A 14,395-nucleotide genomic window follows, 5' to 3' on the forward strand; every position below is an offset into this window, starting at 1 on the left:
AAAGGGACCACCCCATGACCCAAACTCCTCCCATTTGGCCCCGCCTTCAGCGGGGTGTTTGGAGGGGACAAACGTCCAGCCCATAGCACCTGTGATGCTGACACAGCCGACTGACATGAGGCAGCCATTGTGGCTGGCCCGTGGTCCTTGAAGTGGTTTGGTGCAAGAGCTCTGTTCGCAGAGTGGCCTACAAGGGCTGTGCAATCAAACCTCTCTCACTGCAAAAGTGAGGCCTGCAGAGAAAGGGACAGATGCGATTACTGGGGTGGGCAAAGCCGTGGAAAGACGCATGGAGAAAAGATATTACACACAGAAGCCACGCAAACTCTGAGACTGTGGAAGCCTTACTGTGGCAGAATCCAGGAAGTGGGAAGAATCTAGTACGACTTTGTCAATAGCAGCAGCAGTCTGCTAGCCAAGCGTCTGATGCCTTTTATTGGGTGACTGAAGTAGCTGCTAAAACACCAGGACTCCCTATGGTATGGGATGTTCCAGTTCATTGTGGGGGTTGGCTATGGGACTGCTGAGACATTTCCTGTCCCCATAGATTGCCTGTGTACCCATATTATAAGCCCCACTAACCACAGTAACCCAAACATGCCCCTTTTCCACACATCTTAAAAGAACCTATTATGCACACTACACTCTATCTCTAATGTGCATTTTTAGCTAGCTAATATCTTAATGCAATAGAAACTATGACATAGACATTTGTGCATCAGTATAAAGTCTGGTGGGTGCATGTACTTTTGAGCAAGGAAACATCATAAACCACACCACACAGACCACAGTTCCAATTAAACCAAGAGTACATATCAGAATTCTACCATCTACAAAGAACTATAGTAATTATTCTTAAAATAGTACGCTCTAGAAAACATTTTAACAGGACTTCACAAAAAAGAATATCCAAATGGCCAATAAACACATAAAAGGGTATTCAGGTGCTCCATTTCATTAAGACAATGACATACCCAACAAAACAGAAAATACCAAGTGTTGGCAAAGAAGTAAGCAAGCAGTGACTCTTACAATCCTCGTGGGTGACTGTTGATACAACCCACTTGATACAACCACTTTGGAAAGCTTTTTGATGGTATCTACCAAAGCAGAATATACTCATATCCTATGACTGAGCAATTCTGCTCCTAGGTGTATGCCCAAAAGAAATGCAAGCATATGTTCACCAAACAACATGGAAAAATAAAAAGAAACAATGGAATGCCCAACAGCAGGAGAATGGGTAAATTCTACTGTATATACTCACATATAATACATGTATTCACTCAACAGAATACTATATGTTGCTAAGCATGAATAAACTTTATATAAACATCATTCGTAAATCTCATTAACACACTATATGGTCCATTTATGTGATGTTCAAAAAGTTCCGTCTATATAAAGTTTAAAAACAGGCAAAACTAATTTAAGGTGTTAGAAGTCAGAATAGTTGTTACCTTTATTGAGAAGTATCAATTAATTGGTTGAGAGCATGAGGAAGCATCCGGTTTTCTTGGAGTGTCTATTTCTTGATCTAGGTGTGAGTTACATGGCTGTGTTCACTTTGTGAAAATTCACCAAGCTGTACCCTAGGTCACTGTGCGAACCCCTCTATTTATGTTAAACTTCCATGAAAAATGCACCTTAAAAAAAAACTGCCTAGTTCAAAAATGATACTGAGTAGATCCATGTTGATGGGATTCACATGCCTTTGTCTTTTAATAGCAGTTCAGTTCTTTCAGAAAACCATCCTTTCATTGTTGCATCACTATAATCCATCATGGCAAGTTTTCCTTTCGCCCTGTACAGATAGTTGTGTCTGCGGGCCCCACGCTGGCCAGCCCTTTGGGGGGCTCTTCCGCTCACTGACTGGCAAGGCCAGCTCTTCTCAGCACCTGCGCACATCTGCAGCGTCTAACCTAGACGCTTCGGCTAATTGTGCGTTTAGTGGGAAAGGTTTCCCTGATGGACATCGGGGTGAGTTATAAAGAGCATAGCATTTGAAGTTAAATAGACCTGGACTGCTACCGTATCTCGGATGCTTCAGATGAATTGCTGAACTTCTCCTAGCCTGAGGAAGGAATGGGATAATACGAAGTGGCCAGCCCAACGCTTGACACATTAAGCGTCCTTAATAAACACAAGCTAGCATTGCTGTCATTGTTGGTGGAGAAAGAGGTGGTGGAGAAAGATTTTAAATAATGCTTTTTTTTTCTAATTTCAAAATTGATGTTTTATTGCAAAAAAGATAAACATGAAATGCACAGGAAAGCACCAAGAAGGAAACAGAAATCACTCAAGGATAATCGCTGAATCATAATTTTGTGATAGGTCCTTTTACTCTTTTCCTATGCACAGGGAGCGGGCCTAAATCCCAGTCCACAGCTCCAGGTTGGCAAGAAACAGATCTTTATTTCCTCCAGCCCAACTCCACTTCTGTTTTGAGCCCACAATCCACTGCGGGCAGGACTCCAGTCGCCCTGGCTGAGTATCCCTTGTTGGTAGAGGACGGGAGGAGTTAGGGGTTTGGGGATCTGGCCCTGGATGGGTACCTAGATCCACAGCACCTTGCCCCCAACACCTCCCCTCTGCTTTCTCCTCCTCCATTTCCAGTGCTTTCTATTCCATTTCCCTTCCCTGAGGCAAAAAGCACCAAAGAGCTGAACCTTAATACAGAGGATGGGGGTAGGGAGGAGAGTCAGCAAACAGTAAAAGGAAATGCAGACACAAAAATATTCCTTAATGCTTTAAAAATATCGTCTACACACATACTCCCACCCACACCAGTATAATGTAGCTTGGTGGCCTAATTTTTCCACTTAGCAAGGTATTGCAGACCCATCCCTGTATCGTTGCAGCATTTTTATTGTCCACACACTATGCCATTCTATAGAGCTACAGTAATTTACCTTACTATGCCCAGTGTTGGGGAAATGGATTATTTCCATTCATTGCCGCAAGTAACATTGCAACGAGCATCTCCTGAACATGCCACTCGCAAGCTATGGGTTCAAAGACCAGGGTAATAACCGCTCTAAGCCTCAGTTTCTTGACTTACAAAATATATGCAATACTTCATAGAATGGTTGAAAGAATTAAAGGAGACAATACATGTGAAGCGTTCTGTAAATACAAGTCCAACTAAGGACGACAGTGATGATTTTGATGACAACGACGACAACACAACTTCTTACAAGTCCACGATATATTTTTTTAGGATAAAAATCGAAAAGCAAAACTGCTGGATTAAGCAACAAACACATTCTCTAAAGTCTTCCGGTAAATAATTTGATTTACCCCCCCATAGTACCCTGCCCAGAGCCCCTTGGCCGGGATGACGCCTCTCTCTCTCTCGGCTGCTGTGTGTTGGCTGCCAACGGCTCCTAGCTGTCACCTGAAGGCTACCTGCCCTTGGCCTGTGACAGGAGCCGCCTAGGTGGGGAGTGTCTGGAGTATCAGCCCGCCCCCCAGAGGCAGCCGCAGCCCATGGCTGACTGGCACTGGGTACAAAGGCCAGCCCCTTGTGGTCTGGGGATTGGGGGTGGCGCTCCCCTGCAGTGTCCTTCGTTCAGTGGAACGGCCCCATGAGATCAGGCTGAGACCAGACCTCAGGTGAGCCATGGGATCAGGCTGAGACCAGACCTCAGGTGAGCCGCATCTTTGCTTGGCTTCCTCCTGTTGTCTACCCTGCTTCCTTCGCTTCCTTATAGGCTGTTCCCCCAAGAGCCTCCCTCAGTAAATCACTTGCGTGAGAATCCCTGCTTCTGGCTGATCTGTCCCATGTCAGTGTGCGAGGGTGGCCAGGAGGATAACTTTATGTGGTGTTGCTCTTTAAAGCTGGTGGAATGGGGTTGCAGTCCCACCGCACCCCTGCTCAAAATGGCTGCATCTCCCCCTCGTCCTGCAAGCCAGGGGACTCTCCAGGCCGGGCCGGGCCAGGCCGGTGCTGAGAGAGCGGGTGACGCGGAAGCCACGAAAACAGAACCCGGGAGGCCAGGGCTGGCGACGGGGGGTGGGACGACTGAAGGCAAACACCAAAGCAGTCAAGACCAAGTTCAGAGTGGGGCCAAGGTGAAAAGTGAACAGCCTGACCTGGTCCTCGCACATCCGTTTAACAAGGGCCCGAGTTGCTGAGCAAACCACCTGATGCTTGCAGAGGAGAAAAAATAATAATAAAACACCTGGTACTGCCTTTGGGTTGATAAGCCAATATCTTTAATCTTTCTCTTTCTCTCTCTCTCTCTCTCTCTTTTTTCCTTGATGACTGAAGTACCCTTTCTGTGCGGCCTTCTGCTCAATCCACACTGGTAATAGTGACAAGACTTTGATGTCCTCCTCCTTCAACAGAATGTTGTTTAGTTCAAAGTGAAGAACAGAGGCAACTCTTTGCTTTTAAATTATTAGCTCCCTAAGTCTTCTGTAATGATATAGTTTGACTGAAGTGTGCAGTTTATTAACTACATAAAGACGACATTATCAGAGCAGAGAAAGGCCGCTGTGAGTTTTGCCTTTCAGCCTAGCAGCAGGGGTTCCTGATACTTTGATCTCAATCAATGCTAAATGTCTTTGTGAGACAGAGAGCGAGCTGAAATTATCTTTGGCATGGCGGCAGCATCAATTATTCAAGCCCTTCTCCTTATGAATTAAAGTGTTCTTCAACTTCCACCCCACTTGTGGGTTTGGGGTTTTTTTTTTTTTCTTTCTTTCTTTCTTTCATTCTTTTATTGTTGTTTTTCCAGCCAGGAAAGGCACTCGGAATAAGTCTCCAAGAGTCCGCTAATCAGACTCTGCCTGACCTTTCAAAACCCACATCCACTTACTCTCCTCCCCCTTCCTAATTGCTCTCTCCACCCTCCATTCCCCGCCCTGGTCTCCTCTGGGGTGACCCGAAGGACTGTTCGGAGAAAAGGGGAACATTGTTTCCTTTGGGCTTCATGCCAAAGTGGTCAGCAAAGACCAACGGAGCAGCCCCTCGACGAGAAGCGTCAGTTCGAGATTCAGTGACATGAAGGCATCTACAAAACCCTCCCAGCTGACCTCTGCTGCCCGCGGTGCCTGCCACGGAGCAATCCGACTATCAAATTATGCTCATGGTCAATACCCACTTCTCCTTACTACGCCCAGCCTCTGGGATGATGATTTTCCAACTACAAGCTGACACCCTTGAGTGGGTGATCAAACCAGTTTAGTAGGTCGTGTCCGGCAGAAGAGAAGAGTGCATTTGATGTATTCGTCGAAGCTTCTATTTCAGACATGAGTGGGCCGGATCACTAGACATCATCACTGCCTCCCTTGACCCCAAAGAGACCCTGAGACAAAGATTTCAGGGCAAGTAGTTGATTAGGGGGGAGGCGATTCCAGAAATTGCTGTGTGTGCGGGAGTGGAGGAAAGTCAGTCATGTGTTGATGACTGGGCCACCACTTGGGGCCACTGGAGCTCAGGCCCACTGAAGACCCTTGGAGAGACCCATGGGACATGCCTCAGAGCTGACCTGCCACAGGTGAGGAAGCTGAAGCGTTGGTCCCCAAATGCCACCCCTGCATTGGTCAGGGCCTCGCCTGGGCCTGAGCCCCCTAGCACTTTTAGGATGTCCCTCATATAGACCAAGTACTCACTCATGGCCAGAGAACACCCTCAGGCAGAGAGACAGGACATCTGTCAGGGTGTACAGCGACCTCGGGGTAGGCCGAGGGGATACCCGTGGGGCACCAACAGCATCGGCTCTGTCGCGCAAAACGTATTTCTTACCTGGTTTGATCACCCACTCGTGGGTCTCCGCTTGTAGTTGGAAAATCGTCATCCCAGAGGGTGGGCGTACATAGTAAGGAGACCTGGGTCTTGATCATGAGCATAATTTGATATTATGGCAATAGGGGTGGACGACTGAAGGCGAACATCAAAGCTTCAAGACCAAGTTCAGAATGGGGCCAAGGTGAAAAGTGAACAGCCTGACCTGGTCCTCGCACATCCGTTTAACAAGGATCCGCGTGGAAGTGTGGAAGGATCCTAAGCAGGGTATTAGGATGCTCAGATCTGTCTTCTTAAAAACTCATGCTGGGGGTAGTGTGGAGAGTGGGTTGGGAGGGTTGAAGGCAGGGAGTCCAGAGAGTAGGAGGTGGGCTCTGGCAGATGATGGCCATGACGAAAACTGTAGCAGCTGGGGTAAACAGAGGGTGCTTCTTAAACTGTAATGCCCAGAGGTGAAATGGGAACTCTTACATTCTGCTGATAGTATTCTCCTGGAAGGCAATGACCAACAGGTATCAAGAGCCTTACCAACTTTCTCCCCGTTTGCCCAACCAATCCTACCCCTAGAAACCTTTTGTAAGAAACACCTATAAATGTAAATAATTAGAAATACCCCATGTAGCCAACAAAATGGGATCGGCTAAATAAATTCTGCTGTACCTCTACAACTGAATACAATCCCATTGTTAAAAATGACATCGAGATGAAAATTCATTGGCGTGGGGAAGTGTTCAAGACAAGTGGGGGGAAAAAAGCAGGTATTAAACTGGGTGAGAGGTTTCTAACCACCAGCACCTGGGACTCTTTGAAGGCCTGCTCTCAGATTACTGGAACTACTTTGTCCAAATGTGCAGAGAGGTGGAAGTGCTGGGCTCACAACCGTGAGGCGAACCTCACACTGCAGAGTTGCCCTGTGAGCGGAGACTGAAGGTGCCATTCGTGGTACGGAGAACCCACCTTGCTTGGCTGCTCCCTTCCCTGTCCTGCATCCTTCGCCTCCCGACTGCTTTCTCCTGGAAGCACCTCTCTGATAAATCACCTGCACGTGGGTCCTCATCTCAGGATCTACTTTTGGGAAAGCACCCAAGACATGGCTATTGACGTTTTAATGCATCTCCTTCCATTCTTTTTTTTTTTTTAATACATGTTGTGTGGCTCCGAGACACAGTACTTTACGGGAGATTTGGCTCTGATCTTCCCAGCAGCTGGAGCTGAGAGGGAGTCATGAGTGGCCACATGATTCATTGCCTCCCTGGGATTAAAAGAACAAAAGTCCTGGCTGAGGAGCAACAGGGGTATTTGGGGGCACTGAGAAAAAAAGAAAAATTTGTCCTGTACATCATAGAGAACCACATCCTCAACAACTTCCTGTAATAATCACAGAAACTAATTCCATAAGATGGTGGCAAGGAGCCAAAGCAGTGTGGTTGAGGGAAAGAGTTCTCTTGTGCCCTGGTGTGATCCCAGGATTAAATTCAGTGTTTAATCAGGGATCGTACAAGCAAATGCCTACAGGGGACAAAACAGCCGTATGATGCAAATGAGGCACCATGTAAGGAAAAAATAAGTTGAGGGCACATATCCTGTGCAAGGGAGCCACTACCCAGCTTCAGTCAGGAGTTGCCATGTAGGAACATTGTCAGATCTTCCAATTTTCAAGAGGACCTGGGAATCAGAGTTTATATGGAAAATGTCTCAATTTTAAAATATTAGAAACAAATTCTTACTATTTTTTAAACACTGGGCCAAAGAAATATGACCATGAGCCAAATTTAAACCATGACTGACAATTTGCAACCAAAGTTCTACAGGGGAAAATAATGGATGCTGTTCAGATAAGCTACCAAAAGAGCTACCTCTACGTTACTCAAGTACCATGATTCACTTAACTGTTCTCCATGTTTGATAACTTAAAAAGTGTTGGTGTTTTATGCATTAGTAAATAATATAGCATTTCAGCTGAAAATGGCTGAAACCAGTCCAAACTGGCTGAAATCAAGCCAAACTAGCTGAAGCCAGTTCACATTGGCTCAAACCAGACAAGACCAGCTGACACTAGTTCAAATCAGCTAGAATCAGAACAAACTAACTGAAACTGGCTGAAACTAGAACAAATCAATCCAAACTGGTGCGAGCCAGCTAAAACTAACCAGACTAGTCAAATCTGGCTGAAACCAGCTGAAACTGGACCAAATCAGCTAAAACCAGACCAAACCAGTCGAGACCTATTGAAACTGGGCCAGATGGTGTAGAATCAGCTGAAACCAGTTGAAACTGGTCCAGAGTGCCCTAAACTAGTCAAAACCAGCTGAAATTGTCTGGAACTGATTGAAACCAGCTGAGACCAGTATAAAATGGCTGAAACCTGTTGAAACCAATTGAAACAGGCTCTAACTGGTTGAACCCTGTCTAGACCTACTGAAATCAGCTTGAACTGATCAAAACTGGTTGAAGCCTATTGTAACTGGTTGAAACTGGCTCTGACTAGCTAAAACCAAAGTCAGCAGAAACCTGTTGACACTCATTCTATTCCATTTATAATAGCTACAAAAAATATACCTAGCAAGGAATAAATTTAACCAAGAATTGAAAGATGCCTACAAGGAAACTTATAAAATACTAATGAAAGTGGCCAGGTGTGGTGGCTCATGACTGTAATCCCAGTATTTTGAGAGGCCAAGGTGGGCAGAACATTTGAGGCCAAAAATTCAAGACCAGCCTGGGCAACATAGCAAGACCCCATTTCCACAGACAACTTTTTTCAAAGTGCCTGTAGCCCCTGTTACTCAGGAGGCTGAAGCAGGAGGATCACTTGAACCCAGGAGCTTCAGGTTGCAGTGAGCTATGATTGTACCACTGCACTCCAGCCTGTGACAGAGCCAGACCCTGTCTCTTTAAAAAAATTTTTAAAACTAATGAAATTAAAGAGGACACAAAAAAGTGGTGTGATATCTCACACTCATGGATTGGAAAAATAAATATTGTTAAAATGTCTATACTACCCAGAGCGATCTACGGATTCAGTGCAATCTCTATCAAAATACCAATGACATTCATCACAAAAATAGGAAAAAAAATCCTAAAATTCACATGAAATCACAAAAGACTCTAAGTAGCTAAGGCAATCCTGAATAAAAAGAACAAAATTGAGGTGATCAATGTCACAATTACCCTGATTTGACCATTGCATATTGTATATGTGTATCAAAATATCATGTGTCATGTGTATCCCCAAAATACATACAATTATGATGTATCAATAAAAATACAACAAATTAAAAAAAACATAATGGGAAAGATTGACATTGGATCATACTGATTCTATTAAAATTAAGAACTTTTGTTTATCAAAAGACATTATTAAGAGACAGGAAACAGAATAGGAGAAGATATTTGCAACATATATAACTGACAAACATCAAATCAACAAGAGAAAGACAAACTACCCACAAGAAAAATGGGCAAGAGACTCGAACAGGCACCTCACAAAACAGAATATCCAAATGGCCAAGCACGGGAGATAACTCCATTCCTATCACATCAAGGCCATGAACAAGGGCTTCAGAGGAGGGCAGATCTGGGTTCTAGGCCCACCTCTGTGGTCTGTGACCGTGGGCAAGTTTCTTAATTTCTCTAAGCCTCAGTTTCCTCACCTGCAATATGGGATTTGTTGTAGGAGGCATTGTGTCTCCCTTCAAATTCATATGTTGAAGCCCTGACATCTAGTTCCTTAGAATGTGACTGTATTTGGGAGATAGGGCTTTCAAAGTGGTGATAAGGTTCATCCAACTGATGGACATTGAGGTTGCCTCCACTTTTCAGCTATTAGCAATCACGCTGCTATGAGCATGCATGTGACAGTCTTTTGTAGATGTGTTTTTAGTTTATTTGTGGGTTATATAATAACTCTAGATGGCCTACCCATTCTAAGAGAATAAAACCACAAAATACCTTCCCTTGACCCTGCTAGCATCTCCTATTAAAATATTTAATCATTCTCTTTACTGCCAAATTTCTTAGGCCTATACCCTTCATTCCTTAACTCTTGAATTTGGGTTCCAGGAATGAGTGGCTTTTTCTCAGTCTTCAATCCCCTGGAATTCTCTGCTGGAAGTGACTATATATGCAGCAAGTGCTTAGCACATGCCAGATGCTTCTTGAACCTTCTCCGTGTGCTTCCACCATGTGGCTGTCCTTCCTCACCATGGTCTTCTCTTCTGAAGGCCAACTTCTTTTCCTCCAGATTCTTTTATGCTTCTTCTCTTCCTCTCCTCTTTCCTTCAATACCTTCTATTCCAGGACGTCAATATTTTTATTATGTCTACAACGATATCACCAAAGGCCGTATCTCAACCCTGTCTTCTTTCCTGGGGCCAGTTCAGCAATTTCAAACTCAACGTGGTCAATGCATTTTCCCCTAAACCACTTCCTCCTCCTGATTTCCTAGTCCCATGCGGTGGCGGTGCCTTTTCTAACGCACTGGGTTTCATGGGCTCAGCCACCATCACCTTCACCTCTCCTTTCCCCGGGGGTCGCATTGTGCTGTTCATCCCCTTCTGACTGTTCTTCCCTCTCTCGACCCAGGACTGTCATGTCACCTAACACAGTCCCCTTACCTCTTCAGTCCTATGGAGATTCCAAAACCTCACCGTCACTTTGCTCCTCAGTCTGTCACACACCTGCCCCCAGATTCATTTTCTAGAGCATGCCCCAAATCAGGCACTGTCAGGCTCAAAAGCCTCCTGTGGCTCCCTATTGCCTATCACATTAAGTCTAAACTCCTCCACTCAGCTCTGGATCAAACCAACTTTACAACATTATCTCCTACCATCCCTTTAATACACTGGACTTTTAATAACCTGTGGTTCTTGCATGCCACCCCCGCTCACCACACTGTTGTTCTCACTGCATCTTCAACTAGGTGCTTCCCTTTCCTCTCCCTATCATTTAAGGTTTAACACAAATTCATCCATGCATATGGCATCGGTGGGGTGATTCTCTCTCTCTGAAATGCTGCCATCTCTAGGCAATTGATCACATTCTGCTTTGTATTATTTTAGTGCAGGCTTTAGTGCCCCGACAGCTCAGAAAGTCCTCAGAGCCAAAGCCACGTGAGCCACTTGCATCCCCAACATCAAGCACATAGTAAGTCCTCAATAAATGGGTGTTGAATGAATGTGCGGACTATTAACAGCGCTGAGACTTGCAGAGCCAGCCCACGCCTATTTATAAGCCACCCTCTTCCTTCGCTCTGCTACTAAACACACACACAAGCTCTTTGCGCTCTTCTCTCAAGCCGAGCAATGCACACCCATCCCCTCACGACAGCCCCGTCTGACTGCTCTCTCTTCAGACCAGATCTCTTGCCTTTAGGCTTAGACTCGAGCCACCTCCCTCAGACGGGAAGAGAATCGCAGTCTCAGGGCTTAGCCCACTTCTGAGGGCCTGGTTCTCTGTCATGCTGTCCCCAGCTTTCTGCTTCTGGGACAATACTCAGGCCCAGGAGGAGCAAAGCCGAAGCTTGGCCCCAAGGCAGTGTCCCCTTAAAAGCAGCTAAAGAGCAAAAGAAACCCTGCCTTCCCCGAGATCAAAGCTCTGTGCAGCAGGATCACCGGTGGCCTAATGCCACGCTGCCATGGCAACGTGAATTTTAAGCAGCCATCGGCAGAACCTGCCTCCTGGATTTCAACAACCCCGGAGCCGGCCTCTCCAGGGTGACACTCCCCACGGTGAGGGGCCGGGGTGTGCCTGAGGCACCTGCGTCATTTTCTGGGGTCAGGCTGACCTGCCCAGGTAGCCGACATCCTGAGGCCGGATTCGATAGGGGAGTGGGATGTCACGTTTACCTTTCCAGAGACAGAACGCAGCAGCAGCACTGGGAAAGACCTGGGGCACCCGCAGGCTCAGGGCAGAACCCCAGCGAGGAGGCCGAAGCAGCTCCCCACGTCTGCCCCCTCTGGGAACGGGCCCTTCTGTACCCAGGGGCTCGAAGGGGACTGCACAGTTCCCAATCCCCCGACTGCACAGGCTCTCAAGGAGATAAGTCACACCCTGAAACGATGCAAAGTGGATGTGACTGAGGTCACAATAAAGATTCTCTGATTCCTGCTAAGCTTTGCACTAAGACCACTGACGATGGCAGCACCAAATAAACACAAGAAGCCGCACTGAAGCTGGGGCATCTTTGGGATGCTGGGATGTCCCAGGGAACAGGCAGGGAGGCACATGCCCGGTGGTCTGTCTGGTCATCCTCACTGTCCCTGTCTTCCCAGGGTTAGGTGTCTTCAGAGGGACCAGACTCACGACACTCTTGGCTTCTGGAAGAGTAGTATGCTTAGCCCCAGGTGGTCTCACACTGCAGTAAACACTAGCCCTGACAATTCAAAAGTATTTACAGCAGTTCTAGCCAGGATGTAAGGAAATTATTACCCTCATAATGCATTGTTGGTAGCAATCTAAATTAGTATAGACTTTTAAAAAGGCAATTTGGTATGGTGGCCTGGTCTTAACATAAGCACACTCTTTAGCCCAACAACTAGTCATTTTAGTTTTTGTCCTAGGATATACTTATAGATGTGCACAGAGGAATGTGCAAGGATGTTCTTTACAACAGCATTTGTTTTCATGAAAAACTGCAAACAACTTACTGTTCATCTATAAGAGAATAATCAAACTATGGTATAATATAAGCATACTGTGTGAGTTTCCTAGTACAAAGCTAGGTGGCTTAAAACCTAGTAATAAACTGAAATTTACATTCTCACAGTTCTTGAGGCTAGAAATCTGAAATCAAGGTCTCGGCAGGGCCATGCTCCCTCTGCAGGCTCCAGGGGGTCCCCTTCCTTGCCTCTCCCAGCTTCTAGTAACTCCTGACAATCCATCATGTTCCTTGGCTTGTAGCTGCCTCATTCCAATCTCTGCCTCCATCTGCATGTGCCTTCTTCCCTCTGTGTGTTTCTGTGTCCTCTACTCTTCTTATGAGGACTCCAGTCATTGGACTTACAGCCCACCCTAACTCAGTATGACCCGTGTTTCAGCAAAATAACCTGCAGGGATTGTCTTAGTCCGTTTAGTGTTGCTATAAGGGAATACCTCAGGCCAGGCAATCTATAAAGAAAAGAGATTGATTTGGCCCATGGTTCTACAAGCTAGGCAAGCAGCATGGCACTAGCACCTGCTTCTGGTGAGGGTCTCAGGCTGCTTCCACTCACGGTGCAAGGGGAAGGGGAGCTGACGTGTGCAGAGATCACATTGCAAGAGAGGAAGCAAGAGAGAGGGGTGGGGGGGAGGGGCCAGACCCTTCTGAACAACTAGCTGTCCCAGGAACTCAGAGTGAGAACTCATTACCCTGAGGATGGGACCAAGCCATGCATGAGGGATCCACCCCCATGACCCGAACACCTCCCATTAGGCCCCGCCTCCAACATTGGGGATCAAATTTCAACATGACACCAGAGAATACTACTCAGCCATAAAAAAGAATGAAATAATGTCTTTGGAAGCAACTGATTGCTTCCAAAGGTCATTATCCTAAGAGAAGTAACTCAGGAATGAAAAAACAAACACCTCATGTTCTCACTTATAAGTGGGAGCTAAGCTATGGTACACCCGGCCGGTTGTGCAGAGTCAAATAATAGACACTGGAGACTCCAAAGGTGGGAAGGTGGGAGGGGGGTGAGGGATGAAAAATTAACTATTGGGTACAATGTAGCCTGTTTGGGTGATGGACACACTAAAACCCCATCCCTCACTGCTGTGCAATGTATCAATATATCCATGTAACAAAACTGTACTTGTTTTGATATATTGAATATATCAAATATTGAATGTATCAAATCAATATTGATATATTGATATTTGATATATTGTACTTGTTTTGATATATTTATTTCAATAAACACATTGAAATAAAAATAAATAAATAAATAAGCAAATAAATAAATAAATAACAATTTCAACATGAGATTTGGATAGGACAAATATCTAAACTACAGCAGGGATTTTTTTTTTTTTTATGACATAAAAATTCAGACCACTGTCTGCTGTGAAGTCATTGACTTTTCATCCTTTTGCCACAAGAATTCTAGACATTAGTGGGAGATGTAAATGTGAAATAGTAAAAGGTCCACTGATTTATAATATAGCCTCAATTTATAAAGGGATATATCTGGGCATTCCCTTCAACCTGAGCACTCAGATTGAAGAAGCACCATGCAGAACAGGATGAACACAAGCACAGCCAAACCTACACACCCTGCAGGGAGGCTTCAGAACACTCAAGCCAAAGACCAGTTCTTGGAGGCAAAATAAAGAAGAAAATTTATAAAGCAATGGCAACTGGACTTCGCATCAGCAGCAAGGCAGGGCAGAAGACGATGAAATAGTATTTGAAGTGCCAAGGGGAAATTACTCTCTACATTCTTTCTTTCTTTCTTTCTTTCTTTCTTTCTTTCTATCTTTTTTTTTTTTTTTTTTTTTTTTTTTTTTTTTTGAGACAGGGTCTTACTCTATTTCCCAGGCTGCAGTGCAGTGGTGCAATCATAGCTCACTGCAGCCTTGAACTCCTGGCCTCAAGCAATCTTCCTGCTTCAGCTTCCTGAGTAGCTGGGACTACAGGCACATACCACAGGCTAATTTCTCCAT

Source organism: Microcebus murinus, chromosome 18 (genome assembly GCF_040939455.1).
Source record: "Microcebus murinus isolate Inina chromosome 18, M.murinus_Inina_mat1.0, whole genome shotgun sequence".
Lineage (NCBI taxonomy): Eukaryota > Metazoa > Chordata > Mammalia > Primates > Cheirogaleidae > Microcebus > Microcebus murinus.